We start from the raw sequence: 9,768 nt of genomic DNA, 5'->3' as shown, positions 1-9,768 counted from the left end.
ATTTTAAAACTATCCAGTTGTGGTAGTGTGTGCCTGTAGTCCAGCTACTGGTGAGGCTGAGGCAGGAGGAAAGCTTGAGCCTAGGAGTTGGAGGCTGCAGTGAGCTATGATCACACCACTGCACTCCAGCCTGGGTGACAGAGCAAGACCCTGTCACTAAAATGAAACAAAACAAAAAACCCTCTGTAAGCAATATTTTAATGGTTTCTCACAATCTTTCATTGATGTCTAACTTCCTCACTAAAACTGGCTTTAAAGGTGACCAAATGACAAGTACAATACTTTTCTTGGTTTGTACTGTTTTTTTAGAGACAAGGTCTCACTGTGTTGCCCAGGCTGCAGTGCAGTGGTATAATCATAGCTCACTGCAGGCTCCAGCTCCTGGGCTGAGCTCTCCTTCTGCCTCAGTTTCCTGAGTAGGTAGGACTACAGGCACGAGCCACCATGCCTGGCTAATTTTTAAACTTTTTTTGTAGAGATAGTCTTGCTATGTTGTTCAGGCTGGTCTTAAACTCCTGGCCTCAAGGGATCCTCCTCTCTTGGCCTCCCAGAGCGCACTGGGATTACAGGTGTGAGTCACTGTATTGGCTGGTTTGTATTAAAAAAAATTCAGATAGAATTCATATACCTTATTCACCATCTTAAAGTGAATTCAGGGGTTTTTAGGATATTCACAAAGCTGTGCAACTATCACCATTATCCAGAATTCCAGACATTTCCATCACCCCAAAAAGAAACCCATATCCATTAGCAGTCCCTCCCATTCTTCCCGCCCCTGAAACCTGCACCACCACTGATCTACCAGTTGCCTATTCTGGACATTTCATATAAATGGCATCAAATAATATGTGGCCTTTTATGTCTAACTTCTCTTACTTAGCATAATGTTTTCAAAGTTCATCCATCTTGTAGCATGTATCAGTACTCCATTCCTTTTTACGGCTGAATAATATTCCACTGCATGGATATACTGTATTTATCCGTTCGTCAGTTGCTGGATATTTTTGTTTACACTTTTTGGCTATTATGAATAATGCTTCTATGAAGATTCATGTACAACTTTATGTGTGGACATATGATTCAATTATCTTGGGTGTACACTTAGTATTGACATTGCTAGGTCTTATGGTAGCTCTGTAGTTAACTTTTTGAGGAACTCTCAGTTTGTACTCTTCTTGATGAAGCATCTAGTATCAATGATCGCATCTAGTACATGAAGCATCTAGTATCAATGATCGCGCCTTCCTTCTGAAGCTGTCTTCTTACTCTACCATATCAACACTACCTGGTATACTTACCACTTGAACAACTTGTTTTTCTTTGGCTTCTCCTCTCCCCACTCCATCCTTCAAAGTTCCCCCAAGGTTCTGACCTCTACTCTTCACTTGATATACAAAAATTCTTACCCTTTAAAAAGGTACCAACTCCTACTATACCCTATCATGAACTTAACACTCCAGCCATATGAGGTCTACATACTACCTGCTAAATTCTTTCTTATCACACCTAAACTGCCTTTTTTCTTCCTCTGTGCTACATAAATCTCAGTTATTTGTGAGCTAACCTCAAATGCAACTCCATATGAAAGTTATTTACTTGTTTCCCTGCTTCCAACCAAGAAAGAGCTTTCTTCTCTGAACACTGATTTTATAGCCCATAACCATCATCACAATCATATATTGCTACTTAGGTTTTCATGTCTGTTTTATGCCTTATCTCAAAAAATGTCCCTCCTCCCTTCACCTAGTCAATCTCTTGGTCACTAAAAAATTTTCAAATTGCTTTATAAGATGTACAATGAAAAAATAATTTCCCCTTCCCAATGGCAACTACTGTAGTTTCCTGTATATTCTTCCAGGAATATTCTATGGATATTCACATATTTTTTCTTTCATAAATGTTACCATGTTATATATGCTCTTCTGTACCTTCCCTTTTTCCCTCTCATATTTTAATTATTCTTTAAAGTGGAACCTCACTAATGTTTTAAAAACCCTAACTACATTACATCTACTGATTGTACTTTGCTTACACATTTTCACTTCAAAGAACCAGAGATTCATTAGGAATTATTTCTTTAGAGAAGTCATACTACTTTTTATCCCACTTGGCTCCAGTTGCTAATGTAATCAATGAAGCTACTTAATTTTGTTTACATAAATAATAAATACTTTCTCATTGTAAAAATTCAGAATTATCCATGAAGCAAACAATCCCCCTTGACTATTTTTTCCAGAAAGTAACCAATGTTACCAGTTTGGTATGTATAATTCCAGCATTTTTAAAGGCATTTAAATCCAAATAAATATATCAGTAAAAATATTATTTTTTAATTTCTTTAAACATAAACTAAATGATGTCATAACATATACATTGTTTTACAATTTGCTTGTTTCCATTCAACAATATATTAACCATGTCTCTACATATAGAAGTAACTCATTTTTCTTTTTCTTTTCTTTTTAATGGCCTGTGACACAGCCCCAGGAGATCCTGACAACATGTGCCCCAGTAACTCCTTTTTCTTAATTGCTGTGTAGTTTGTTTAGCTATTCCTCACTATTGGAGATTTAGGGTGTTTCCAGTTTTTTGCTGTTACAAACAATGTTGTAATGAACGGCTCTGTAATGTCACCCTATGCACAAGTATGGTGACTGTTTCTCTATAGTAAATGGTAAGAAGTGGAACTCTGTGTCAGAAAACACTAAGTTTATAAGTATAATAGATACTATTAAATTGGCCTTGCTAGTTCTGCGGTATAGTTGTTATAGTTAATAACAGTAATATATGTGACCATCAGTTTCACATATTAGTGTCCTTTAAAACTCTAGGACATCTCATTGACTTAGAACTCATGTAGTATATAGTAGAAGAACACTAGATTGGAAACTGAAAGATAAAAGTTTAAGCCCTGGTTCTGTCTCTAACTACTAACTTGATCTTAGGTAATCCTTTCAATATCTAGGCCCCAGTTTCTATACCTATAAAATTAGATTAAAGTGATATTTTCTAAAATATGTACCTATATTAGTAGCATGCAAGATGCTTTTACTTTTATTGATTTTTATTTTAATAATTATCGCATTTTAAATTAGGAAGAAAAACATAATGACAGTATCAAATGAAAGATTTATGGATATTATTTCTAGTAATATAAAAAATTTACTTTTTTTTTTTTGAAAGGGAGTCTCGCTCTTTCGCCCAGGCTGGAGTACAGTGGCGCGATCTGGGCTCACTGCAAGCTCCGCCTCCCAGGTGCACGCCATTCTCCTGCCTCACCCTCCTGAGTAGCTGGGATTACAGGTACCCGCCACCACACCTGGCTAATTTTTTATTTTTATTTTTTAGTTGAGACGGGTTTCACCGTGTTAGCCAGGATAGTCTCGATCTCCCAACCTCGTGATCCGCCCGCTTTGGCTTCCCAAAGTGCTGGGATTACAGGCGTTTGAGCCACTGTGCCCGGCCAAAATTTAACTTTTAAAGAACACTCATTTAAGTTAAAGAAAGGTGAGTGATTTAAAGAAAAATAGTATGCATATAATGGTATAGCTGATATATTAATATGGCAAATCATGATTGCGATATATGAAGGACTGAAGTTTCCTCCTTGATGAAATCAAGAACAGGTTAGATTAAAGCAGTAGATCCTAGACTTTTAGATTTTAATGATCAATAAAATGTAAAAAAAAAAAAAGAAGTTAGTAATCAACATGGGGTTGCTGACTTTTCATTGTGCTGAATAACGACATTAAGAACAACAAAGCTCATAATCCCAGCACTGCAGGAGGCCGAGGCAGGTGAATCACTTGAGATCAGGAGCTCGAGACCAGCCTGGCCAACATGGTAAAACCCTGCCTCTGCTAAAATTCCAAAAAATTAGCCGGGCGTGGTGGCAGGTGCCTGTAATCCCAGCTACTTGGGAGGCTGAGGCAGGAGAATGGCTGGCACCCAGGAGGTGCAGGTTGCAGTGAGCCGAGATTGTGCCATTCACTCCAGTCTGGGCAACAAGGGTGAAACTACGTCTCATAAAAAGATATTTAAAATTATTTAAAATGTTTTATAATTATAAAAGAAGTACATGTTGAAAATTTTCAGATTGTACAGTCATTCTTTTTCTCCCCACTCCCCACTAAAATCAACTCACATTCTGCCATACAGATCTATCTCCGCTTTAGAAAGGAAGTTTTTAACATTATAAATATGTATATGTATTTAATAATATGTAACATTATAATTTGTAACATAAATACAAGCATATATACATATATTATTCTATATAAATATACTATATACTATATTCTATATAAAAATATATATCAGAAATATATCCTCTCAGAATAAAGGACAGACTTCTCCAGGAAAGGACATGTGGCAACCTTTCTTAGCCATTTGAGAACCACTGATTTACAAGACCTTCCATCTCTAAAATACTATGATTAGGTCTAGACTATCCTGAGTATTTACATGCCTTTCATTATTATCACTAACCTATATATTTCAAAAGACAATTAGGAATCTCTTTAATATCTCCTTGGGTAGAAAATCATAGATTGCAAGTGTTTTTCTCAGTCTTTTCATCTGCTTGTTGTATGAGTGCCTGTCTGTGCTCTATTACGGATTACCACTGGCTCCCTACATCAGAGTTTTAACCTGGGGTCCAAGACTTCAGGGTATTTGTAACACTATGAAAACATATGTGACATTTTGTGTGTGTGTGTGTGTGTGTGTGTGTGTTTTTTTTTTTCCCTGGGGAAAGTTTCTAACTCTCTCCGATCCTAAAAGGTTAGAAACTAGTGCTTTAGATATGTTTCTTGCTTTTACGTTAAATAAATAATCCTATTCTTGGCTTGAGAGTCCCTTAAAAATTTTTCTTCATTTGCATTTCACAGCTGAATATTTGAGTTCTTTGTTCTCACCTTAACAGTCTTCTCATTAAAACCAAAAAATATTCTCCTCTAGCAATTAATCATAAGGAATTTAAATTTTTTATTTAATTTTTATTTTTTGACGTACCGAAAGACAGAAGGAGGCAGAGACTGATGCCCCACAATGAAAGTGACAGGCAGGGAGACAAGCAGCTAGAGACAGTGAGACACACAGGCACAGATAAAAGGCCTAAGGACAGAGAGACTAGACAGGCAAAAGAAATATAGAGAAACCTGGAAACACAGGAGAGACACAAGAACTGAGCAGACAGAGAAGAGGGATGGCAGAAAAATAGGCTGGCAGGGAGGGAATGGAGACTGACAGAGAAGGCAGTCAAAATCACCAAAAGGGATGCAGACAGGCAAACAGAGAGAGAGAGAAGGGAAGACAGATAAAGGAAGAAAAAATAAGGTAAGAAGGAAGACAAAGTGATAATGGTGTTTTATACAACATAGTGCTTCATAATTTATAAAGTGCTATCACCTACATTATTGCAGGCAGACAGGGAGAATCCAGCAGACAGATGGGGTGATGGAAGGATACAGGCCAATCAGACAGAAGAGAGGGGAGAGGGCCAATCAGAAAAAGAGGCTAGAATAGAGACCAAGACAGACAGATAAGAAGAAAGAACCAAGAAAAGAGAAGTAAGAGAGGGAAAGAGGGAAAGAGTGGAGAGACACAAAGATAGAGGCTGAAACAGTTAAACTCAGGAAAAAAAGCAGAAATGAAAGAACAGTGCATTGTGTGTACAAGTTTTATTATCATCTTTTTCAACGAGACCTGGTTAGAGGCTGTGTCTTTGTCTCCTTCAAAGAGTTATAAAATGTCTCTAAGGTGGCACGTGAGTAGAGCCAGAAGGCTGGATGAAAAAGGAAAAAAGTTTTAATCAGGAGAAAGCTTTTTAGACTAGGAGGAAGACAAACTTCTTAGGCCTAGGTCAACAACCTAAAGGATCTTAGATTTACATGACCTTACATAATTCATACAGACTAAGTGAGAAAAGCAGGGCAGTCCTCTCTCTCCTCTGTGTGCATGTAAGCTCAGCTTACTGTTACTTATTAACTGTGCCTATACGTATATGGTACTTTTTAGTACTACCGGTGCTTTCATGCCTTCTCCAATACATATTTCAGTGATGAAGGGACCAACAAAGCTGTCTTGCTGTCATCAGACCACTTACCATGCAGAGCAGACTACATTTGGAGAGAGTAAAGCCTTCCTGAGCACTCCTCAGGTACTGGTAGTGAACGCATGCAACCAGCAACTAGTCAATCCAAAAGACAAGTGCTTTGGGTAGCACTTGGCAGAATCCAAAAGACCAGAGATGGCAAGCCCAGCCAAGTTAGTTAGGAGTACTGACAGACTGACAGAGGAAGGAGCATCCAGAAAAACTGGAAGAAAAGTAGGGAGGAGTACAGCAAAACACAAGCAAAAGCAAGCAAGCAAAAAGACTTGTGTGTGTAGACTCTTCTCTGGAGCAGCATCCAGGAAATGTCAAACAGTGGCTGCTGCTGGGGAGAGGAACTCGGAGACTATGGGAGAAGGATGGGAGAGAGGCTTACTTTTCACAGTACACTTTCTGTACTTTTAAAATGTTGTACCGTAAGTATGTACTACCTATTTAGAAGTTAACTGGGAAAAAAGAAACAAAAGAAGAGAGAAAAGCAAGAAGAGATGTGGACAGCAAGAGCCTGCCAAGCAGACAGCAAAAAGGCAGGAAGGCAGCGAGAGACTGGGAAAATGGCAAAAAGACTGAGGCAGGCAGACTGTGTGAGGAACCAGAAAGACAGAAAAAGAGATAACTGAAATAAAGGCAAACATGAGAGAAGGCAGGGTAGGGGATGTGGCAAGAAGTTAGATAAGACTTTGAGGCAAAGGAGTTACTGAGAGGTTTAGGGGAGAGAGACTATCCTCATTGATGGATGTTGGCAGAAAAGAAGCAAAGGAAGAAAATGCTAGTAAGTACGAAGACTAAAGAGAAAAGCCTGAAACGGTGGGATAGCAGCAAATAGGGTAGACAGGCAAGAGAGATCTAAAGGGAGGCAAGGGAAAAGGAGGAACTTAACAGGCACAAATAAGAAAAGGAACAAGCAGAAGGGCAAGAGAAGAGGCAAACCAAGATGGGGAGCCGTGGCAGGGCCTGGAAGGTAGACAAACCGAGAGATGCAGGCTAAAAAAGTGATAGAGACAGGCAGGCGGGGAGACAGATGGCTAGAGAGAGAGTGGTGGGCAAACAGCCAGAGAAGCAGACAGACAACCAGAGAGGAAAAAGAGGCTGCCAGCCAGTCAGGGAGGAGCAGACAGGCAGGCAGGCAGAACCATTAACAGGAGCAAGCAGGTAAAGAGGCAGAAACAAGGAGAGAAGAAGAAAAATCAAGAGGTCAGGAGAGAGAGAGAGAGAGAGAGAGAGAAAGAACAGGGAAGAGATACAGACAGGCAAAAGGGAGGATGGACAAGGAGAGGGAGAATAAGGCAAATTAACAAATCCACATGCAAAGCACACTCGAGAGAGAGAATGACGAATGTTTGTATAGGGATGCACACAGCCACCTTGAGCCACCCGCACCTGCAGATCATGGCACATGTGGCAGGCAGAGACTCTCAGTATAGAGAGAGGGCACAGAGGCAGAGAGGCTGCAGCGCACATGATGCGCAGCGTGGCCCACATTCACGTGGAGACGCTCTTCCCATACACAGTACGACCCACAGACACACACAGAAGGGGCCAGAAAGAGGGGGAGTCAGGCACACATGAGGAAGAGCCACTCACAGTCAGAGACTGGAAGACAGAAGCAAGCAGAAAGAAGACAGAGACGGAAAGTCACTTAGAGGTGACAGAGCCTGAGGGTCCGAGGGATGAGAAGGATAGTCTCAGTTAAAAACAAAGACATAAATAGAGATAAGCCCACATATAGAAAGAGGGAGATAACCAGATGAACTAGTAAAGAGGGACAGAGAAAGAAGACAGGAGAGCAAAATCGACTGGAAAACTAGAAGAGGAGGAGGAGTTAGACTTAGTACAGAAATGATGTGGGAACCGAAGCAAGAGAATTCCAAAGGCCAGGTTGAAAAAAAGAGATGGAAACCAACACCCAATAAAGTGCATTAGTGTGGGGAGTGGAACATTAATAAAGAACATTTTAGCTTCATAAACAAAAATGTGCGTCATCTTCCCAGTCACTAATACTTTCTGGTTGCTGCCCACCTACCCCTCCCTCTCAGGGTGCTCTTGAGCACCGCAGAAGATGGGTGGCCAGCAGTTACACTGGAGAGGTAGAGGAATAGCCCAGAGAGAAATGATTCCACAGGCATGGAATGGGAAGCAAGGGAAGGGGCAAAGGGAGATCAAAGGAACGGGAGGAAGCTAGAGTAAGAAAGGGTCAACAACAATGTAAGAGGGTAGAACTGAGCTATTTGCCCTCCTTCCTTTGCTCCATTTGGCAAGGATCATTTTCTGTCTAGACCTCTCTGAGCAAATCTGTATGAGAAAGCTACTTTGGGACTCCTTTCCAACTGTCCAATTCCTGGTACCACTTTACCATAAACACTGGGGTACAGTTGGAAATCACAGGTTAGAAAGTTAGATGAGAACGCCTGGGTATAACCCCTACCTCTGCTTTTTCTCAGTTCCAGCTCCTTTCTCTTTCACGGTACCTCAGTTGCTTCTACTTTATCGGATAGTGTTGGAGATCATGGAGGGAAGGCAAATATACTGAAACGGAAGAAAAAAGAACATAATTTCATGATCTTCAGATTTGACTCTTTCATCTTTATCCTAAAAATTTGTTCTATTTACCCCCAAATTAATCTCTCAAGTCAGCTGAATTTTACATTCTAGCAATTGGAGGAGGGGAAAGCGAGGAAAAGGGGTAAAAGAGTAAAGATAAAATTTACAACAATTATAAATCACTGAAAAGGCTGGGTAAAGGGGAGAATCAAACATGGACTCCTTTGAAAAAAACTCAATCATCGTATCTATTCATATCTCTCCCCCAAAAGTCACCAGGATTTCTATCACTTTTTTTAAAGAAAGAAGAAAAAAATCCAGTCCCGCTTCTCATTTAAAAGATATGTACACAATTAAATGCGTTGTGACTTCAATGAGGTATGTAGAAACAGAGTTATATATAAACATATATTTCATCTTTTTCCTTTTCAATGCCTGAAGGGGAAAAAAACCTTCACATCAAACCACTCCCTTCTGAAGTATTCAAAAAAAAAAAGCTTTTCTTTAGAGAAGGGAGGTGGGGAGGAAGAGACTAGTAAAGAAAATAAAAAAAATTAAATCTAGTTGGACTAGTATCTAACTAGTTAACCTTTAACAATTTATGCTGATGTCAGACTGAGCATGAGTACTGATTAATGCCCCCCCTCAAATATTTTTTATAAGGGGGGAGTTAGTCACAGCAGCCATTTTTGTTTTATGCAGAAATCCTTCATGCCCCCCCAACACACACACACACACACACACACACTTCAGTACACAAGGAAAATATCTCTATTAATCTGTGCACTAATCAGTTATGAAAAAGGAGAAATTTGTGGGTTTCTGGGTAGAGGCTTGGAGATGGGGGTGTAACAGGGAGGAGAATGGGGGGGTGAAAAATGAAATATTAAGCCAGCCATTTTGTTTGAAAAGGGGATTTTCCCCCCTCTCCCTTTCTTTATGGAGGGGGTGGCGGTGCTGGAGGGGGGGTTGTTTTAAAAATAATTTCAAGGCGGCCATCTTAGTGCCTCAGCTCTGAGAAATATTTCTGAGCGCCCCCCTCAGAATTTAAATATATTTAAAGCAACGGAGAGGGGGGCAGAGAGAAGTCGAAAACTTTTATATATATACATATA

The 9,768-nt window shown here is 39.8% G+C and overlaps 1 protein-coding gene across 1 annotated transcript in view; it reads right to left on the bottom strand.

Annotated features, from left to right (window-relative positions):
• NAA38 (N(alpha)-acetyltransferase 38, NatC auxiliary subunit) overlaps positions 1 to 8,639 on the bottom strand; it is a 27,333-nt gene extending 18,694 nt beyond the window's left edge. Inside the window, exon 1 of the mRNA XM_011994534.1 lies at positions 8,538 to 8,639. The gene's annotated coding sequence lies outside the window, so the exon portion shown is untranslated. The remainder of the gene's footprint in view (positions 1 to 8,537) is intronic.
• Positions 8,640 to 9,768: the final 1,129 nt, after the last annotated feature.

Source organism: Mandrillus leucophaeus, unplaced genomic scaffold (assembly GCF_000951045.1).
Source record: "Mandrillus leucophaeus isolate KB7577 unplaced genomic scaffold, Mleu.le_1.0 Scaffold46, whole genome shotgun sequence".
In the NCBI taxonomy this organism is placed as follows: domain Eukaryota; kingdom Metazoa; phylum Chordata; class Mammalia; order Primates; family Cercopithecidae; genus Mandrillus; species Mandrillus leucophaeus.
This window is presented reverse-complemented; position numbering and strand designations above follow the sequence as displayed.